This window comes from Engystomops pustulosus, chromosome 2 (assembly GCF_040894005.1).
Source record: "Engystomops pustulosus chromosome 2, aEngPut4.maternal, whole genome shotgun sequence".
Lineage (NCBI taxonomy): Eukaryota > Metazoa > Chordata > Amphibia > Anura > Leptodactylidae > Engystomops > Engystomops pustulosus.
Window position 1 is genome coordinate 20195144 of NC_092412.1, and position 23156 is coordinate 20218299.

The window sequence follows — 23156 nt, forward strand, 5'->3', positions numbered from 1 at the left end:
CCATACATGGAGCTACAGCCGCAGTACACAGTCATACATGGAGCTACAGCCGCAGTACACAGCCATACATGGAGCTACAGCTGTAGTACACAGTCATACATGGAGCTACAGCCGCAGTACACAGCCATACATGGAGCTACAGCCACAGTACACAGCCATACATGGAGCTACAGCTGTAGTACACAGTCATACATGGAGCTACAGCCGCAGTACACAGCCATACATGGAGCTACAGCCGCAGTACACAGCCATACATGGAGCTACAGCTGCAGTACACAGCCATACATTGAGCTACAGCTACAGCCGCAGTTCACAGCCATACATGGAGCTACAGCCGCAGTACACAGCCGTACATGGAGCTACAGCCACAGTACACAGCCATACATGGAGCTACAGCCGCAATACACAGCCATAAATGCAGCTACAAGTAGTGTACAGCAGATTTTGTGGCAACTTATTTCTGTAGTATAATATTTGTATAGAGCATGGTTCTGATACTGTTTTGTAGTGAGCTTGTCTCTAGGGCTCTATTTATGTATGGAGCTTGGCAGTATAATTTTTAGACCCATTTGTGCCTGATTCAGTCTTACAGCATAAGTTACAGGATAAGTGTCCCCCATATCAGAGATAAACTAAAGCTAATAGGAGGTCCAAAGTTAGACTACACAGTCTTATACCACATCACATTTATCATCCAGCATCAGACACTGATAATTCTGGTGCAGTATAAGGTTGTTTGTTGCACCCAGCTTCATTCTGGTGCTGTATCTATGTAGTAATCTCTGCTCTGGCCCTGTATATATGTAGTAATCTTTGCTCTGATGCTGTATCTATGTTGTATTCTCTGCTCTGGTCCTGTATCTATGTAGTAATCTTTGTTCTGGTGCTGTATCTATGTAGTAATCTCTGCTCTGGTGCTGTATCTATGTAGTAATCTTTGTTCTGGTGCTGTATCTGTGTAGTAATCTTTGTTCAGGTGCTGTATCTATGTAGTAATCTCTGTTCTGGTCCTGTGTCTATGTAGTAATCTTTGTTCTGGTGCTGTATCTGTGTAGTAATATTTGTTCTGGTGCTGTATCTATGTAGTAATCTCTGCTCTGGTGCTGTATCTATGTAGTAATCTTTGTTCTGGTGCTGTATCTGTGTAGTAATCTTTGTTCAGGTGCTGTATCTATGTAGTAATCTCTGTTCTGGTGCTGTATCTATTTAGTAATCTTTGTTCAGGTGCTGTATCTATGTAGTAATCTCTGCTCTGGTCCGGTATCTATGTAGTATTCTTTGTTCTGGTGCTGTATCTGTGCAGTAATCTTTGTTGTAGTGCTTTATCTGTGTAGTAATCTTTGTAATCAATACCCTCAGGTTATTTTATATACAGCCCCCTCATGGTTATATTATATCAAGCCCCCTGACTTCTATGGATTCTTTATGTACAGCTCTGGGCCCTGACACTTGGCCTTGTATACCCCAGTGCTGGTGACAACCCTAATTACTGGCTTGGTTCTGACATAAGAAGACCAAGGTGTATTGCATTAAGTTTTGCAAGATTTGTGTGCATTTTCATAAGTATTCTCATTCACTGACAGCAAGCAGGTGATGAAGAATTGAGAAGCAAAGTCTACGATACATGGAGATTCAGCGTGAAACCCCCCTCTCCTCCAGGTAATGGTTTATTCCATTATCTTATTAGTACAGCCCTCCCCTCCGGTCGGTCCCCAGACATCGTCTCTCACACGTGTCGACGCGTTTCTACGTCACCTCTACAGAACACACAGACAGAGAGATCCTTGTGAGATTTCTCCGAAAATTATTAATGTTCTGTGTCCTGCGGGGCGGACGTCTTCTCACATCTGACCGAGGGACTGAAGGGTAAACATCATATATGTATACAGCTCCACGGCCTAAATTGACGGATTCCTCTGGGCGAGGGCGATGATGATGAACTGCGTTGTTTCATTTCGGGGGAAGAAATGAAAGGGGCCTTTAAAAAAGATTTTTGGCGCAAAAGTCATATTTAATGAATTAGTGAGAATGGCGAGGAAGTGCGTGTTTATGGGGGAAATAAATAGGACCCCCGGATCCCTGCACTGAATTTCTCCTTGGCAGCCCCGGATCACTTTTCCTGTTTAATTTCATCTTATATACAGTAGGTGCATGGATTTTTGTACAAATCTGACAGGGTGGCCCAGAAGAGGTGGAGGGATTTTTTTTCCACTCTGCATAAATGGGGATTTTTTTTTAAATATTTCTGACTTATATTCAGTTACATTCTGATGTCATAAGTCTACAGCAGTATTTATAGGAGGGGGTGGGGGGCACCAGATGCCTTGTATTCAAAGGCATTCACAAAAATGTTACCTTCCCCAATTATATAAGATATGATCCCCACATAATGAAATAGATACAGACCCCAGACCAATAAACAAATACAGAAACCAGATCCTTCAACTAAAAAAGACCCCAAAGCACTGGGTCCAGATCCTCTAAATAAACATACACTCACCGGCCACTTTATTAGGTACACCTGTCCAACTGCTTGTTAACACTTAATTTCTAATCACCCAATCACATGGCGGCAACTCAGTGCATTTAGGCATGTAGACATGGTCAAGACAATCTCCTGCAGTTCTCCCGAGCATCAGTATGGGGAAGAAAGGTGATTTGTGGCCTTTGAACGTGGCATGGTTGTTGGTGCCAGAAGGGCTGGTCTGAGGATTTCAGAAACTGCTGATCTACTGGGATTTTCACGCACAACCATCTCTAGGGTTTACAGAGAATGGTCCGAAAAGGAAAAAACATCCAGTGAGCGGCAGTTCTGTGGGCGGAAATGCCTTGTTGATGCCAGAGGTCAGAGGAGAATGGGCAGACTGGTTCGAGCTGATAGAAAGGCAACAGTGACTCAAATCGCCACCCGTTACAACCAAGGTAGGCAGAAGAGCATCTCTGAACGCACAGTACGTCCAACTTTGAGGCAGATGGGCTACAGCAGCAGAAAACCACACAGGGTGCCTCTCCTTTCAGCTAAGAACAGGAAACTGAGGCTACAATTTGCACAAGCTCATCGAAATTGGACAGTAGAAGATTGGATCTGATGAGTCTCGATTTCTGCTGCGACATTCAGATGGTAGGGTCAGAATTTGGCGTCAACAACATGAAAGCATGGATCCATCCTGCCTTGTATCAGCGGTTCAGGCTGCTGGTGGTGGTGTCATGATGTGGGGAATATTTTCTTGGCACTCTTTGGGCCCCTTGGTACAACGCCACAGCCTACCTGAGTATTGTTGCTGACCATGTCCATCCCTTTATGAGCACAATGTACCCTGTAACATCTGATGGCTACTTTCAGCAGGATAATGCGCCATGTCATAAAGCTGGAATCATCTCAGACTGGTTTCTTGTACATGACAATGAGGTCACTGGACACAAATGGCCTCCACAGTCACCAGATCTCAATCCAATAGAGCATCTTTGGGATGTGGTGGAACGGGAGATTCGCATCATGGATGTGCAGCCGACAAATCTGCAGCAACTGTGTGATGCCATCATGTCAATATGGAGCAAAATCTCTGAGGAGCTTCCAGCACCTTGTTGTATCTATGCCACGAAGAATTGAGGCAGTTCTGAAGGCAAAAGGGGGTCCAACCCGTTACTAGCATGGTGTACCTAATAAAGTGGCCGGTGAGTGTATACCCCAGACCAATAAACAAATACAGACACTACATACCTAAACTAATAAAAACCATAAACCATATACTCCAGACCCCCTAAACAACTCACACCAGAATAACAAGATAAATGTAGACCCCAGGCCACTAGACAAAAACAAACAGATCCCTAAACCAATAGATAGCACAAATCATAGACTCCCCCAAACACCTCACACTTGAAGCACCGAATAAATATAGACCCCAGACCAATCAACAAATACAGACACTAGATCCCTAAACTAATAGATACCACAGACTATATACAGTATTCCAGACCGCACCAAACAGCTCACACTAGAATAACTAAATAAATGCAAACCCCCAGACCACTAGACAAAATTAAACAGTAGATCTCTAAACTATTAGATAGCACAAACCATATACTCCCTACCCCCCTAAACAGCTCACGCTAGAAGCACCGAATAAATATAGACCCCAGACTAATCAACAAATACAGACACTAGATCCCCAAATAAATAGAGACCACATACCCCAGACCCCAAATATCAGTTCTTTTTTGTTGCTGAAGTGAGCAGGAAGAAATCTGTGTAAAATCCACATAGTTTCTGGAGTGATGCCCCTATTCCGGGGTGTCAGTTTTTGTGCTTCTGTATACCCCAAATTTAAAGTTTTTCTGGTAAATAAAGTAGATCAGTGTCAAATCAACATAGTTCATTAACTAATATGTCAGACAGAGAGAATGAGGCTCATTTACTTACCCGGTCCTGTATCGATGCAGCGGTGCGTTCTCCAACGAGGATTCGGGTCTTCCAGCGATTCACTAAGGTTGTGCGCCCGATGTCCACCAGGTGTCGCTGCTGTGCCGAGGTCCGCCGGAGTTCACCAGTCTATCCTTGGTGCATGTAAGTTCGTGTCAAGCGACATTTAAAAAAAATAAAAAATTCTGCGATTTTTGCCAAATCCGTCAGGTTTTCCGACGACCACGCCCACGATTTCCGGCGCCGATGCGACAAAATCCGATCGCATGTGCCAAAAACCCGGGGCAATTCATCGCAAAACGGTAAAATTCGGGAAACCCGGCGAAAATGTGCGATTTGGACCTTTGGTAAATGACCCCCAATATGTCAAGTAGAGCAGGCAGAGGTGGCAGCAAAGTAAAGGGGATGTCGCGGCAGGGGTGACTCTGTGAGGCCAGAACTGCCGTTGTCATCTAGTGGCAGTGTGTTGATCAGCAACCCAAAAGTTGTCGATTGGTTGACTAGGTCATCCACTTCCTCATCCAGACATGATGGGTGCAATGTTCTTCTGGGTATATTTCTGTAACATTGCTATAATTTTGTTGAAGACAAAAGGCCTTTCGGAAGGAGACGATGAGATATTTTCAGCTTCTTTACGTTTACGTTCTTTACCAGGTTTCTTTTGGCTCAGCTCCCGTTCCTTGATGAACTGTAACATTTTTACGCCACAGAGAGACTTTTTTAAGGCAATGCACTCTGGGAAAAGGGTATGCAAATGAACTCTCCTTCAGAAAGTGGGTGCCACCTTATGGTAGCTTCTTTGTCTGTTTGGATTTGCTCCCTCACTAGTGGATCCATCAGTAGACGGTTACCCAGGTAGATGATGATGTCCCTAGTGGTGGACCCTTGGCTGTCACAGACGTCATTGGCCTCTGCCCAGGTTATTGTCAGTCTGCCCCTCATATCAACACCGTTTTAAACACCCACAACTCTTCTGAAACACAAGAATCTTCAGGAACATTTAAGATTTTGGCCAAGGTCCTTATATATTACTAATGATATTTGGAGGCAGCCAAGACCTGTATAAAAACCCACACTGTCTTCCACTTCAAGGAGCCTTCTCCATTTCAGAAGTGTAGCCCAGACATAGCTGCTTCTTGTATCCTGACGTCTCTTTGTAGCCATATTACATATACCCTATATACAGTGCTCAGTATTCCCCCGCTCTGCCCGCACCTCATTTCATGCATCTTCTTTCCAGGCCCTGTCTTAAATTCTCTGATTCCGTTCCTAGAATGTTCACACCTCATTACAAGTCCACTTAAGGAAATTTCTGCTCTCTACCTGGTCTCAGGCTTTCTATTTTAACTTGTTTAATGTAAGAGTCTTTGGAAAATTCCAAGAACAACATGGCTCGCCTCAACGTCAGCGTTCCTTAATGCCTTCAGAACAGTTTCCTGTGATTACTTGGATCTATAGAATGGATTAAAAGCAAGGTCTATCCAGAATGAATATTATTGTAAGGTATTAGACCCAACCTCCATAATCTCACGGACAGGACAAAGCTGAGCAGGAGGCTGTGAGGAGGGTGCTGACAAGACACCTTGTGCCAGGAGGAGGTGGTGAAGGACCGGTCTTCTATGGACTGGTGGATTACTAAGGAGAAGCCTTTATTCCATAGATGGGGGTCCTAACTCCCTTCCTTTCCAATGTTAATGGTTAGACGGAGCTTTCGGGTGGAAGGGAAATCCTAGGTCATGGAGCTACACCCCAGACTAACTTGAAGATCCAGGGTCCAAGGCTTAATCCTTAAGACATTGGTGATGGTGGTGAGAGACCATATATCCCTTCATCTCTAATATAAAGGGAAAGATTCTGCTCTTGTGTGGAAGTGATACCCAAGGTCTTCAATGCTACATACCCAACACTAACCTAAGATACTAGGCTTTATCCTTAGGATAGGTCATCAGTGATGGTGGACCTGACCTCAGGTTGTCTTCAATTTTACATGGAATGGAAATCCTAAGACAATGATGGCACAAGGCTTTATCCTTATGATAGGGGTCCGATCTTTCTTTCCTAATGTAAAGGTCCAGAGAGCTACCCTCTAACCCACCCCCATGTGCAAGACCTTATGCATCATATAGGTCATCAATAGCAAATGATAGGTATTTACCTTCACCCATAATGTATAGGGTTAAATGATGATCTTGTATGGAAGGGAAATCCCTTGTTCTTCATCTAAGTTGGACCAGACCTCGCGGACCTGACCTCAGGTTGTCCTCAATTTTACATGGAATGGAAATCGTAAGCCAATGGCGGCACAAGGCTTTATCCTCATGATAGGGGTCCGATCTTCCTTTCCTAATGTAAAGGTCCAGAGATCCCTTGTTCTTCATCTAACTTAAGAACACAGCTTTATCCTAAGGTCATCAATTTCAGATGATTGGTGGTCCCTTCATCGGTAATTTATACGGTTTGCTGCTTTTGTGTGGAACTGAAGGTCTTTGTCCTGAAGACCAGACCCTAAATTAGAAGTGTTTTACTTACAATAAGTCATCAAATCTTTGGAGACAACCCCCTGGCACAACTATTGAGCTTCTGAATCAAATTACAAGAAGAATCCTTAGCTCACCGGAAAGTTGTATCTTTCCTTATTACAGATATATTATCCATAGATGTAAGGAATTGTGGATGAACAGATATCTCTTGGATCCCGGCTGCATAGACAGGACCCGGCAGGGGCGATCCACCACTGACCCCATGAGATTAGCACAGTCCAACATTTCCAGTAAGGTTTCTCAGATCCTTCCCTGATGATCCATCACCTTGGATGGGACAGGGGGGTTTGTTTCCAATTTCTATAGACTGTTCCTCACCGCAGGAAGAGCCGGAATGAAAACCATGTTTCCTATTTTTCCTGAGCGATTGTATTTTATGGACTTCAAGCTGTGCAGAAGGGAAAGTGAGTGGAGGGGATATTGCTTTTTAAGAATCTGCCTCAAGATCTTCTCGGACCTGAAAGGGCTATGGATCTGCAGAGGTCTCATGACCCTGGAGGACTGGAGGACTTTGTATTTCTGTAGACCTCTATTTTGGTCACCTCTGCTGGCCCCAGGGTAGAAACAAGAGGCTGACTTTTCCCAGATACACATCAGGCTTAGACCAGGCTCACACATTCCAGATATGCAGCTGAAGCAGCAGGGGGTGGCAAATAGTGAAGAAGTCAGAAGAAGAAGACTTGTCCAGGCAGGAGGTCCACAACATCAAGTCATAAGACATGAAGGAAGCCTGGTCATACATAGTTCAGGTCATGAGGGCAACATTTAGATCCCCCACCAGTGCCAAAACTGATTTACAGGGATTGTAAGTTTGATAGATATTACAGGTTTGGTGGTGCCTTATCTAGTTGGATTCTGAAGGGATTCAATGGGGCTTATTTACTAAGAGCTCCGTCGGGTTTCCTGTATTTTGCCGGGATTTTGGCGCACACGATTGGATTTCGGTGCAATCGCTCTGGCTTTCATGCAAAAGAAATCGGGGGGCATGGCCGTCGGACAACCAGACTGATTCGTAAAAACCACAGAATTTAAAAAAAACAAATGTGTCGCAAGATCAAGCACTTACATGCACCGGGAAGAAGCAGGTGAACTCCGGCGGACCTCGGCACAGCAGCGACACCTGCTGGATATCGGGCGCACGACCTTAGTGAATCCTGGCAGAACCCAAATCCTCGCAGGAGAACGTGCCACGGGATCGCGATTGGACCAGGTAAGTAAATGAGCACCAATGAGTGTCTCTTATCCTGGAGGACCTGTCCTATCATATATTATAGGGACCCTCCATTCAATTCATTACTAAATGTGTAATACTTCACCTCTCCTGCGGGGGCACTGCAGGGAACTTTACCACTTGCTGACTGGTTCACAAATAGATTGAATTTGATAACTGTGGGTCTTATTAGCTGGATAACTTTGGGGATAATGATGGATTTTCCTACTATGGAACTTTTTATGAACCCAAACTAAAATTTGTGACCTTAGGGTCATTATTTAGATTGACAGCTGATCCCTATGAAGTTGTCCTTATGCCCTGGATAGCAAAGTCCATCCAGGACATAAGGAACTGGTGTTTGCATCCATGTAGATATGTCTCCAGGACCCGTACACCAATTACCCATGATGCACTTCTCTCATATAGAGGGGTCCTGCACTGGCTCACATTATATCCCGATACTAGATACTAGACCCCTTCTCTATAGGTTCCTCCAAACATCCTCATGTTCTGCCTCTATGAAATGTAGAGTCTGGGCCCTGATCTGTACATGGAAATGGATCGGCTGCAAATAATAGAGAAAAAAAAACCTTAAAAGATATAAAGTTACAGTAAAAATGCAAAAACTGTAAATAATTAGAACGGATGCCAATTTTTGTGCCAAATACAATCGAAAAGTGTTATAAATCTGATTTATCATGACAAGAGAGAACGCCGCCTCGGCTCTGCATTCTCAATCTCCTGCATAATGTGGCCCCATCAGATTAAAGGAATTTACAGCAAATTACATATAAACTCTAATCATTACATGATATTCCTATACATATGATGTTATCTCATAGCGAACCGTAATATAGGAAGCAACACAGTGGGAGATGTATAACGCTGCTATATAATGCGTCAGTAGCTGCGATACCACCCCGGCCTCATCACATGCTTTACAGACTGGATCCTCGTAAAATATATAAAGCCTCAAGTATTCATTCATTTCTATGATGGAGTCAGAAGACCACATCTGAGGAGACGGAGACCAGGATTTTATTAAATTCCACATGTGTCAACCATTTAATAACACAGCGGGAACAGGACACATATTGTAAGACTTTTTTAGGAGAGTGTGAAATTATGTGCAGCATGCAGGGAATTATAGCTGCACAATAGCTACAGATCCACAGGGGGGAGAGCAATGTCCTGGGATATATCTCATATATGTACAAGAATATAACTACTATAATGCTGCCCCCTATGTACAAGAATATAACTACTATAATACTGCCCCCTATGTACAAGAATATAACTACTATAATACTGCCCCCTATGTACAAGAATATAACTACTATAATACTGCTCCTATGTACAAGAATATAACTACTATAATACTGCCCCCTATGTACAAGAATATAACTACTATAATACTGCCTCCTATGTACAAGAATATAACTACTATAATACTGCCCCCTATGTACAAGAATATAACTACTATAATACTGCCCCCTATGTACAAGAATATAACTACTATAATACTGCCCCCTATGTACAGGAATATAACTACTATAATACTGCCCCCTGTGTACAAGAATATAACTACTATAATACTGCCCCCTATGTACAAGAATATAACTACTATAATACTGCTCCTATGTACAAGAATATAACTACTATAATACTGCCCCCTATGTACAAGAATATAACTACTATAATACTGCCCCCTATGTACAAGAATATAACTACTATAATACTGCTCCTATGTACAAGAATATAACTACTATAATACTGCCCCCTATGTACAAGAATATAACTACTATAATACTGCCCCCTATGTACAAGAATATAACTACTATAATACTGCCCCCTATGTACAAGAATATAACTACTATAATACTGCTCCTATGTACAAGAATATAACTACTATAATACTGCCCCCTATGTACAAGAATATAACTACTATAATGCTGCCCCCTATGTACAAGAATATAACTACTATAATACTGCCCCCTATGTACAAGAATATAACTACTATAATACTGCCCCTATGTACAAGAATATAACTACTATAATACTGCCCCCTATGTACAAGAATATAACTACTATAATACTGCCCCCTATGTACAAGAATATAACTACTATAATACTGCCCCTATGTACAAGAATATAACTACTATAATACTGCCCCCTATGTACAAGAATATAACTACTATAATACTGCCCCTATGTACAAGAATATAACTACTATAATGCTGCCCCCTATGTACAAGAATATAACTACTATAATACTGCCTCCTATGTACAGGAATATAACTACTATAATACTGCCCCTATGTACAAGAATATAACTACTATAATACTGCCCCCTATGTACAAGAATATAACTACTATAATACTGCCCCATATGTACAGGAATATAACTACTATAATACTGCCCCCTATGTACAAGAATATAACACTATAATACTGCCCCCTATGTACAAGAATAAAACTACTATAATACTGACTCCTATGTACAAGAATATAACTACTATAATACTGCCCCTATGTACAAGAATATAACTACTATAATGCTGCCCCTATGTACAAGAATATAACTACTATAATACTATACCCTATGTACAAGAATATAACTACTATAATACTGCCCCCTATGTACAAGAATATAACTACTATAATACTGCCCCCTATGTACAGGAATATAACACTATAATACTGCCCCCTATGTACAAGAATATAACTACTATAATACTGACTCCTATGTACAAGAATATAACTACTATAATACTGCCCCTATGTACAAGAATATAACTACTATAATGCTGCCCCTATGTACAAGAATATAACTACTATAATGCTGCCCCTATGTACAAGAATATAACTACTATAATACTGCCCCCTATGTACAAGAATATAACTACTATAATACTGCCCCCTATGTACAAGAATATAACTACTATAATACTGCCCCCTATGTACAAGAATATAACTACTATAATACTGCCCCCTATGTACAAGAATATAACTACTATAATACTGCCCCCTATGTACAAGAATATAACTACTATAATACTGCCCCTATGTACAAGAATATAACTACTATAATGCTGCCCCTATGTACAAGAATATAACTACTATAATACTATACCCTATGTACAAGAATATAACTACTATAATGCTGCCCCTATGTACAAGAATATAACTACTATAATACTGCCCCCTATGTACAAGAATATAACTACTATGATACTTCTCCTATGTACAAGAATATAACTACTATAATACTGCCCCCTATGTACAAGAATATAACTACTATAATACTGCTCCCTATGTGCAAGAATATAACTACTATAATACTGCCCCCTATGTACAAGAATATAACTACTATGATACTTCTCCTATGTACAAGAATATAACTACTATAATACTGCCCCTATGTACAAGAATATAACTACTATAATGCTGCCCCTATGTACAAGAATATAACTACTATAATACTATACCCTATGTACAAGAATATAACTACTATAATACTGCCCCCTATGTACAAGAATATAACTACTATAATACTGCCCCCTATGTACAAGAATATAACTACTATAATACTGCCCCCTATGTACAGGAATATAACACTATAATACTGCCCCCTATGTACAAGAATATAACTACTATAATACTGACTCCTATGTACAAGAATATAACTACTATAATACTGCCCCTATGTACAAGAATATAACTACTATAATGCTGCCCCTATGTACAAGAATATAACTACTATAATACTGCCCCCTATGTACAAGAATATAACTACTATAATACTGCCCCCTATGTACAAGAATATAACTACTATAATACTGCCCCCTATGTACAAGAATATAACTACTATAATACTGCCCCCTATGTACAAGAATATAACTACTATAATACTGCCCCCTATGTACAAGAATATAACTACTATAATACTGCCCCTATGTACAAGAATATAACTACTATAATGCTGCCCCTATGTACAAGAATATAACTACTATAATACTATACCCTATGTACAAGAATATAACTACTATAATGCTGCCCCTATGTACAAGAATATAACTACTATAATACTGCCCCCTATGTACAAGAATATAACTACTATGATACTTCTCCTATGTACAAGAATATAACTACTATAATACTGCCCCCTATGTACAAGAATAGAACTACTATAATACTGCTCCCTATGTGCAAGAATATAACTACTATAATACTGCCCCCTATGTACAAGAATAGAACTACTATAATACTGCTCCCTATGTGCAAGAATATAACTACTATAATACTGCCCCCTATGTACAAGAATAGAACTACTATGATACTTCTCCTATGTACAAGAATATAACTACTATAATACTGCCCCCTATGTACAAGAATATAACTACTATAATACTGCTCCCTGTGTACAAGAATATAACTACTATAATACTGCCCCCTATGTACAAGAATATAACTTCTATAATACAACCCCCTATGTACAAGAATATAACTACTATAATACTGCCCCCTATGTACAGGAATATAACTACTATAATACTGCCCCCTATGTACAAGAATATAACTACTATAATACTGCCCCCTATGTGCAAGAATATAACTACTATAATACTGCTCCTATATACAAGAATAAAACTACTATAATACTGCCCCCTATGTACAAGAATATAACTACTATAATACTGCCCCCTATGTACAGGAATATAACTACTATAATACTGCCCCCTATGTACAAGAATATAACTACTATAATACAACCCCCTATGTACAAGAATATAACTACTATAATACCGCCCCCTATGTACAAGAATATAACTACTATAATACTGCTCCTATATACAAGAATAAAACTACTATAATACTGCCCCCTATGTACAAGAATATAACTACTATAATACTGCCCCCTATGTACAGGAATATAACTACTATAATACTGCCCCCTATGTGCAAGAATATAACTACTATAATACTGCTCCTATATACAAGAATAAAACTACTATAATACTGCCCCCTATGTACAAGAATATAACTACTATAATACTGCCCCCTATGTACAGGAATATAACTACTATAATACTGCCCCCTATGTACAAGAATATAACTACTATAATACTGCCCCCTATGTACAAGAATATAACTACTATAATACTGCCCCCTATGTACAAGAATATAACTACTATAATCCTGCCTCCTAGAGGTGAGGTTGTGCGTGGTTTGAGCTCCTGATCTCTCTGGATGTCTGGAGCTAGCCCAGGGCGGGGCCACCATGGGTGGGGAAGCTCCCCATGCAAGGCCCAGGCTCCAAGGCCTAATCCAGCAAACAAACAAGCTAAAGAAAGGGAAGAAAATCCCAAAGTGAATCAGAATGTAAGCAGTGTCAGCAGTCATGTAAAGAAAGTCTGTGTGGAAAAAGATGCAGCAAAAAGCAAGAACCTGGTGAAACAAGCTGCCAGTGTGGGATCACCTGTGAGCAAAAGCAGAATGTTGGAAAGTCCAAAAGCAAGTCCTATGCAGAGTGTGCAGCAGCCTCCATCCCAGGCCTCAGGTGGACAATCCACCTCCACCCCGGGCAGGCAGAGGAGGACATCACTGGAGAGACAGACAATCCAGGAGAACCTGAAGCAGCGAGTGATGTTACCAGCTGAGCGCACCAGGTCTGGGGGAATGCAGGCTGGGAAGGAGATGCAAGGCGGCCATGAGGAAAAACCCAAAGGTGCTACCAGTGTGATACCTGCAAGATATCTGGGACCCAGTCACCCATCAGGAGATTGTGCCCCAAGAGCAGTGACATCCTCCGTGAAACTCCAGGAATCTCAGGACTTTGTGCAAAAATCACAGAGTTTGGTGCAAGGGAAGAGCGGTGGTAGTGCACCTAGAGGAAGCATCACAGTGAGCAAGCCAGGACAACACCCCAGCAGCAAACTGCAGCCCCCAGAGCCATCACCTGAGCTCCAGCCCCCAGAGCCATCACCTGAGCTCCAGCTGGCCGGGCAGACCCCAGCACTGGTGAGAAAGATGCAAGCCTTGAAAAAACAAAAGCTGTACCTGCAAAAACAGATTGATTGTACGTATATGCTAAAGACAGCGAACCCAGGGAAGCAGGCCCTGCTGAACAACAAGCTGGACTCACTGGCCAAACAGCTTTCTGATACTGTGCGGGAGATGGAGGCCATTATTGAGCAGATGGGACCAGTGGGAGAGACCTTCAGGAACCAGCAGAGGTTTGAGGGAGACCAGGCCTCAACATCCAGGACTGAGACCTCACAGCCCCATGTGAGACCCATTCTGCAGCCAGCTACACTGCCTTTTGAGGAGGGAGGAATTTACAAAAAGAGGCAACAACAGCCAAGTCCTGCAGCAGCTACAAGTAAGGTACTACAAGTCCCAGCAGTCCCTAAAGAGGTACTACAAATCCCAGCAGTCAGACCTGATATCAGCAGTGAAGTGGAGGAGGCACCACAAGTCCCAGGAGACAGCACACTGCAGGAGGACTCTGGACTCATACCTGAAGGTAACACTGTAGCTGCACCCCAAGGTGTATCTGAGCAGGACTGTGAGGTGCAGGATACATGTGAGCAGGACTGTGAGGTGCAGGATACGCCTGAGCAGGACTGTGAGGTGCAGGATACATGTGAGCAGGACTGTGAGGTGCAGGATACATGTGAGCAGGACTGTGAGGTGCAGGATACATGTGAGCAGGACTGTGAGGTGCAGGATACGCCTGAGCAGGACTGTGAGGTGCAGGATACATGTGAGCAGGACTGTGAGGTGCAGGATACATGTGAGCAGGACTGTGAGGTGCAGGATACATGTGAGCAGGACTGTGAGGTGCAGGATACGCCTGAGCAGGACTGTGAGGTGCAGGATACATGTGAGCAGGACTGTGAGGTGCAGGATACATGTGAGCAGGACTGTGAGGTGCAGGATACGCCTGAGCAGGACTGTGAGGTGCAGGATACATGTGAGCAGGACTGTGAGGTGCAGGATACATGTGAGCAGGACTGTGAGGTGCAGGATACATGTGAGCAGGACTGTGAGGTGCAGGATACATGTGAGCAGGACTGTGAGGTGCAGGATACATGTGAGCAGGACTGTGAGGTGCAGGATACGCCTGAGCAGGACTGTGAGGTGCAGGATACATGTGAGCAGGACTGTGAGGTGCAGGATACATGTGAGCAGGACTGTGAGGTGCAGGATACATGTGAGCAGGACTGTGAGGTGCAGGATACGCCTGAGCAGGACTGTGAGGTGCAGGATACGCCTGAGCAGGACTGTGAGGTGCAGGATACATGTGAGCAGGACTGTGAGGTGCAGGATACATGTGAGCAGGACTGTGAGGTGCAGGATACATGTGAGCAGGACTGTGAGGTGCAGGATACTTGTGAGCAGGACTGTGAGGTGCAGGATACATGTGAGCAGGACTGTGAGGTGCAGGATACGCCTGAGCAGGACTGTGAGGTGCAGGATACATGTGAGCAGGACTGTGAGGTGCAGGATACATGTGAGCAGGACTGTGAGGTGCAGGATACATGTGAGCAGGACTGTGAGGTGCAGGATACATGTGAGCAGGACTGTGAGGTGCGGGATACATGTGAGCAGGACTGTGAGGTGCGGGATACATGTGAGCAGGACTGTGAGGTGCGGGATACATGTGAGCAGGACTGTGAGGTGCAGGATACATGTGAGCAGGACTGTGAGGTGCAGGATACACCTGAGCAGGACATTCAGGACTGTGATCGGCAGTCCTGCAGTAATGATGATAATGTTGCTGATATGCCTGATATTGCTGATATCTCTGTTGTTGGTATTTCTGATGTTTCTGTGGTTGATAATGTCCCAGCTGAGGAGTCATCCCAGGTACAGTCTAGGGCAGCTGGTGACACAGAGAGCCCCGATGTTGTGGAGGGTGCGGGACAGTCAACAGCTGAGGAGTTCCCCCCACTAGTCACACCACAGACAGCAGAGCCCCATATTCCGGGTGGTCAGCAGCCCCCTACTACAGATGGTCCGCAGCCCACACATCCCCCACAGCAGGACAGGGGTCAGTCATCAGGGAATGCGTGGAGTCGAGGTTCCCCATTTTTCTCCTCCAGTCCCCATTATACAGGCCAGGCCTTCAAGAGGAGGAACGTTGTCAGGTTTAGGCATAGAGGGGCTAAGGAAGATCTACCTGACAGGAGACATGTGGTCAGGGACATGTTGTGCACCCAGATGGGTTTCCAGCCGGCCGACATCCTGGCGGTGATTAATCTGCCTGACAGACAGGGGTATGACATTAGCTTCAGGCTGATGTCTAATCTGGACCGGTTCTGGGCTCAATGTCCCCGGTACAGAGATACTGAGGAGTGGAACAAGTTTAGTTTCATTCCCATATCCAAGCCAGATACAGCGATTGTCACCATCATGTTCTGGAACGAGTCTGTTCCCCCTCAGGACATCATCATATGGCTCAGGAGACATTGTACCCTCATGTCAGACATGACCAAGACCAGGGATGAGGATGGGTTCTGGACCGGGGTGTGGAGGGTCCTGGTTACATTACATCAGAACCAGAACATCACCCATCACCTCCCCAACTCATTCTTTATCGGTAGAGAGAAGGGTGTATGCTTTTATGTCGGTCAGCCCAGGTTATGCTTTAAGTGTGGGAGATCAGGTCACGTGGCGAGTAACTGCACCACAGTGAAGTGCACCCTGTGCGGGGACCTCGGCCATGTGAGCGCCAACTGCAAGACCATCAGATGCAACCTTTGTGGTCAGATCGGTCATCCCCATAGGGACTGCCCTGATGCCTGGCACAACATCTGTAGGGACCTCCCCGATGAAGACCTGATGGAAGGGGCAGATGTACCAGATGAGGAGCAGGAGGAGGAAGCCCTATTGTCAGGGTCAGTGTGTACTGTTCCAGAGACCCCAGATATTAGTGGTACTGCCCCAGACCACCCAGACACAGGTAATATTGAGGGGGACATGGAGGTAGTGGAGCAGCCAGCGCCTGTCCCTTCCGTTGCCCCAGCACCTGCCACCAAAGAAAATAGTGGTGTTAAAAAGAGAAAAAAGGACAGGAGCACCAGAAAACCTGAGACTGGACCATGGACCACTGTTAAAAAACCCTCAAAAATGCAAGTGCAGAGTCAGGCTGATGTTACCGTAACCACTAATAGGTACAGTGTACTGTCCGAGTCAGATGGGGAGGAGGAGATTGAGAGAGAGCTGAAACGCATGATGGAGGAGTATGATGACGACCCAGGGGGGGATCCTCCCACAAAAAGGAAATCCCTTAATGCCGAATCTCAGTCAGTATGGGATATGGAAACCGGTAGTCAGGAAGACAACTCTGACTCTGACTTATGATGATGGGGATGATCTTTCTTTTTCTTCTCATGATGGCAGGCTTCCATCTTACTGTGATCACCAGCAATGTGAACAGTATTAGGGCTAGAAGGACCAGACATGTTGTGTATGATCATCTAAAGTATCTCAATGCTGATGTATATTTCTTACAGGAGACACGTTTAAACACCTTGGGTCTCATACGAGAGGCAGAGAGAGATTGGCAGTCTGGTCCTTCCTTTTGGTCGCTGGCTGTGGAGCCTTATGCCGGAGTCTCTACCATATTTAACACCCATGATGTCATCGTCCACAGACTCACCGAGGTATCGATGGGACGGTGCCTGCTGCTAGAGATCACCATCAGAGGCAGAAGACTCCGGCTCATTAACATCTATGGCCCACAGACAGTGACCGAAAGGACTCAGCTTTTTAATGATGTGAAGCCATATCTATTCACGTCTATTCCTGTCATCATGGCTGGGGACTTTAATGCCACCACTACCACCAGGGACAAGAACAGTAGGCCCCTTACCAGGGACTGTAAGGTCTTTAATAGTATAATTCAGCAGGCTGGCCTGTCTGATGTTTTTGTAGAGGGTGGTAGGAGTCCTAAGTTTACCTACACCTGTGCAGGACGCTGCAGTAGGATAGATCTCGCTCTGGTGAGTCCTACTGAAACCATCAGTGAGAGAACGGAAAGAACGGTCCCATATTCGGATCACTTGGCCTTATACTTTTGCTTGGGTGCCACTAAGTATCCAGATGTTGGTAGAGGGCTATGGAGACTTAATTGTAGTCTACTAGATGATAACTCTGTACAGGAATATATTTACTCTTTTTTCCAAAATCAACTTGACAGAGTGGATTTTTACAACAACATGGCCGACTGGTGGGAGGACGTCAAGGAGGAGATCCGATCCCTCTTGCAGAGACTGTCAATTAAGAAGGGGAGAAGTAAGCACAGCCAGTATCTGAGACTGCGGAAAGAATTGGAGTCACTCTATTCGGCGGGTGGGGATGACCAACAAAGGATTGACCGGCTGAAATCTGAGATAAGGCAGTATCAGTACAGTAGATACACCTCCCTGGTAGTGGAAAGGGACTATGGCACCCGAGGGGCACCTGATCCATTTGAGAATTGCCGGGAGCGTGTGGAGAAAAAACTTATCGCAGGTCTCACTGACTCCCAGGGTGTCTTACAAGAGTCTCGGGAGGGAATCCTGGGAGTGGTGAGATCGTACTATACTGACTTGTTTCAGAAGAAAGCTTTGGATAAGGAAAAAATGACCCAATTCTTGGAGGCAATTCCAGGCCCTGATACTAGAGAATTGGACTTTTCTCCTTTGACAGCAGAAATAACGGTGGAGGAGATAAAAGAGGCTATTAATAAGCTAAATATGAAGAAGGCACCAGGTCCTGATGGTATTACAGCAGAATTTTATAAGAAGTTCAGAGACCTCTTAGCCCCGATCCTTGTGGATGTTTATAGAAATTGTCTAGAAAATCACCTGATGCCTCCATCCATGAGGGTCTCATCGCTAATTCTGCTGTCCAAAGGTAAGGAGCCTAGTGACATCAAGAACTGGAGGCCGATCGCCCTATTGAATGTTGATAGGAAGATTTTGGCAAAAATTCTATTCTCTAGGTTAGTCTGTTTGTCCCCGGCACTGTTGGCAGGCTCTCAGTACGGCACAGTAAGAGGGCGGAACATCTCTGGAGCAGTCATCTCGATAAGGGAGATGTTTGAGAGATGTAAAGCTCTGAGGTGTGGGAGATATGTTGTAGGTCTGGACCAGGCTAAAGCCTTTGACAGGGTTGATCACGATTATCTATGGGCCACTTTGTCAAAGTACGGTATTCCGGGAGAATTTATAGATTGGCTGAGAACTTTGTATAGAGAGGCGAAGAGCTTTCCTCTGATCAATGGTTGGCAGGTGGACCCTTTTCAGGGTAGAGGCGGGGGTGCGACAAGGTTGTCCTCTGAGTCCACTGCTGTATGTGTTTGCTATCGATCCGTTCCTGAGATCACTGCAGCGGTGTGAATTTCAGGGGGTGCCGGTCCCCCATTACTTGCCCCTGGATGTTGTTGCCTACGCGGATGATGTGACTCTGGTGATATTTGAACCTCGTGAGGTGGAGATGTTATCTGCAGCCATCAGAAGTTACTCAGAGGCCTCCGGGTCTCTGGTTAACCTTGAGAAGAGTCAGGCTTTCTGGACATTGGATGCTGCTCCTGGCTTTGATCTGCCACAATTCGCCAAGGCCTCCACCCATATTAAAATTCTTGGGGTTAAATTTGGGAGGGAAGATAATTCCACACTAAATTGGGAAGAGAAGTTGGAAACCGGAAATGCAAAGGTTCAGCGATGGAAGAACTGGAGGCTGACCTATAGAGAAAGGGTTACTCTGCTGAAGACTTACCTGGTCCCTGTCTTCCTCTACGTCTCCGTCTCTGCCAGAATCTTTCTCCGCTAGGCTCTTTAGCCTGTTCTTCCAGCTTTTATGGGGGAACAGGTTGAACCCAGTAAAAAGAGGGATCACCTACCTGCAGAGGAGAGAGGGTGGGCTGGATATGTTAAATCCAAGGGTTTTCTTTGACTCCATGTTTCTAAAAGTTAATTTTGGTTGCCTGGACTCAAATAATGGTCTCCTGTGGGTAAGTAGTGTCAGGGACTGGATATTGCCTTTTGCAGAGTCTTGGATGCGAGGCGGCAGTCTCAAGAGGGGCCGATGGACTCCTGGCTTCCTCCCCCAGTATCTGGAGTATGGTCTGAGGTGTTTAAGGAAATGGGGCATTGAGAAGTCTTTCCTAGAAACTAAGACCAGAAAAGATCTGTACTCCAGAGTCTGTAGGACCTTCTATTGCTTACAGCTGGCACTCCCAGACTGTCCAACCACCACCCTAAAGGACAGTCTGAGGTTCTTGAATGGTCGGAGGCTGCCCTATAAGTTTCGTGACATCGCCTGGCTCTCATTACAGGGAAAGCTCTTTGTAAGGGGAAATCTTAAGTTCCTGAGTGTGGCAGATCGTCTGTGTCCCCTCGGGTGTCAGACAGAGGAAACTATGGTCCACTTTATATCTGAGTGCTGGGGTGGACGGAATATCTGGCAGGACATATCCACCAAGATACGAATCCCATCACTGCAGTCCCTCAGGTACCCAGAAATCCTGTATGGCGTGACACCTAATGTGCATAACATTAACCGGGAGACCATGTATATAGTGATCCAGGTCATCAAGTATTATCACTGGCACATGAGAACCAGAGAGTCCATCCATAGCGAGCCATTCCACCATCATAAAGCCATAAGCCTCATCATGTCCGAGCTCCGTTGGATCCAGTCATTAGAGGTCAGAAAAAAGGGGGAGAATGTAAGACTCTGGAGGAACATCCATCTAGAATGAAATATGTCCGATTATATAATGTGGATGCATTTGTTTTCTTATGTTTTTCTTTGTTTTCCCTTCAGCCAAAATGGACTCTTAAGTTACATTTAATATAAATTTTATTGTTTGAACATGTATGATTTATACTGAATGATCTATTATTTATTTTGATGGAAAAGTATTTCTGTATTTATGTTTGTTTTATACTAATAAAAATTGCCCCCTATGTACAAGAATATAACTACTATAATACTGCCCCCTATGTACAAGAATATAACTACTATAATACTGCTCCCTATGTACAAGAATATAACTACTATAATACTGCCCCCTATGTACAAGAATATAACTACTATAATACTGCCCCCTATGTACAAGAATATAACTACTATAATACTGCCCCCTATGTACAAGAATATAACTACTATAATACTGCCCCCTATGTACAGGAATATAACTACTATAATACTGCCCCCTATGTACAAGACTATAACTACTATAATACTGCCCCCTATGTACAGGAATATAACTACTATAATACTGCCCCCTATGTACAAGAATATAACTACTATAATACTGCCCCCTATGTACAAGAATATAACTACTATAATACTGCGCCCTATGTACAGGAATATAACTACTATAATACTGCCCCCTATGTACAAGAATATAACTACTATAATACTGCCCCCTATGTACAAGAATATAACTACTATAATACTGCCCCCTATGTACAGGAATATAACTACTATAATACTGCTCCCTATGTACAAGAATATAACTACTATAATACTGCTCCCTATGTACAAGAATATAACTACTATAATACTGCCCCCTATGTACAAGAATATAACTAATATAATACTGTCCCCTATGTACAAGAATATAACTACTATAATACTGCCCCTATGTACAAGGATATAACTACTATAATACTGCTCCCTATGTACAAGGATATAAATACCATAACACTGCCCCCTATGTACAAGAATATACCTACTATAATACTGCCCCTATGTACAAGTATATAACTACTATAATACTGCCCCCTATGTACAAGAATATAACTGCTATAATACTGCCCCCTATGTACAAGGATATAACTGCTATAATACTGCCCCCTATGTACAAGAATATAACTACTATAATACTGCCCCCTATGTACAAGAATATAACTACTATAATACTGCTCCCTATGTACAAGAATATAACTACTATAATACTGCTCCCTATGTACAAGAATATAACTACTATAATACTGCCCCCTATGTACAAGTATATAACTACTATAATACTGCCCCCTATGTACAAGGATATAACTACTATAATACTGCCCCCTATGTACAAGGATATAACTACTATAATACTACCCCTATGTACAAGGATATAACTACTATAATACTGCCCCCTATGTACAAGAATATAACTACTATAATACTGCCCCCTATGTACAAGAATATAACTACTATAATACTGCTCCCTATGTACAAGAGTATAACTACTATAATACTGCCCCCTATGTACAAGAATATAACTACTATAATACTGCTCCCTATGTACAAGAATATAACTACTATAATACTGCCCCCTATGTACAAGAATATAACTACTATAATACTGCCCCCTATGTACAAGAATATAACTACTATAATACTGCTCCCTATGTACAAGAATATAACTACTATAATACTGCCCCCTATGTACAAGAATATAACTACTATAATACTGCCCCCTATGTACAAGAATATAACTACTATAATACTGCCCTCTATGTACAAGAATATAACTACTATAATACTGCCCCCTATGTACAAGAATATAACTACTATAATACTGCCCCCTATGTACAAGAATATAACTACTATAATACTGCCCCCTATGTACAAGAATATAACTACTATAATACTGCCCCCTATGTACAAGAATATAACTACTATAATACTGCTCCCTATGTACAAGAATATAACTACTATAATACTGCCCCCTATGTACAAGAATATAACTACTATAATACTGCTCCTATGTACAAGAATATAACTACTACAATATTGCTCCCTATGTACAAGAATATAACTACTATAATACTGCCCCCTATGTACAAGAATATAACTACTATAATACTGCCCCCTATGTACAAGAATATAACTACTATAATACTGCCCTCTATGTACAAGAATATAACTACTATAATACTGCCCCCTATGTACAAGAATATAACTACTATAATACTGCCCCCTATGTACA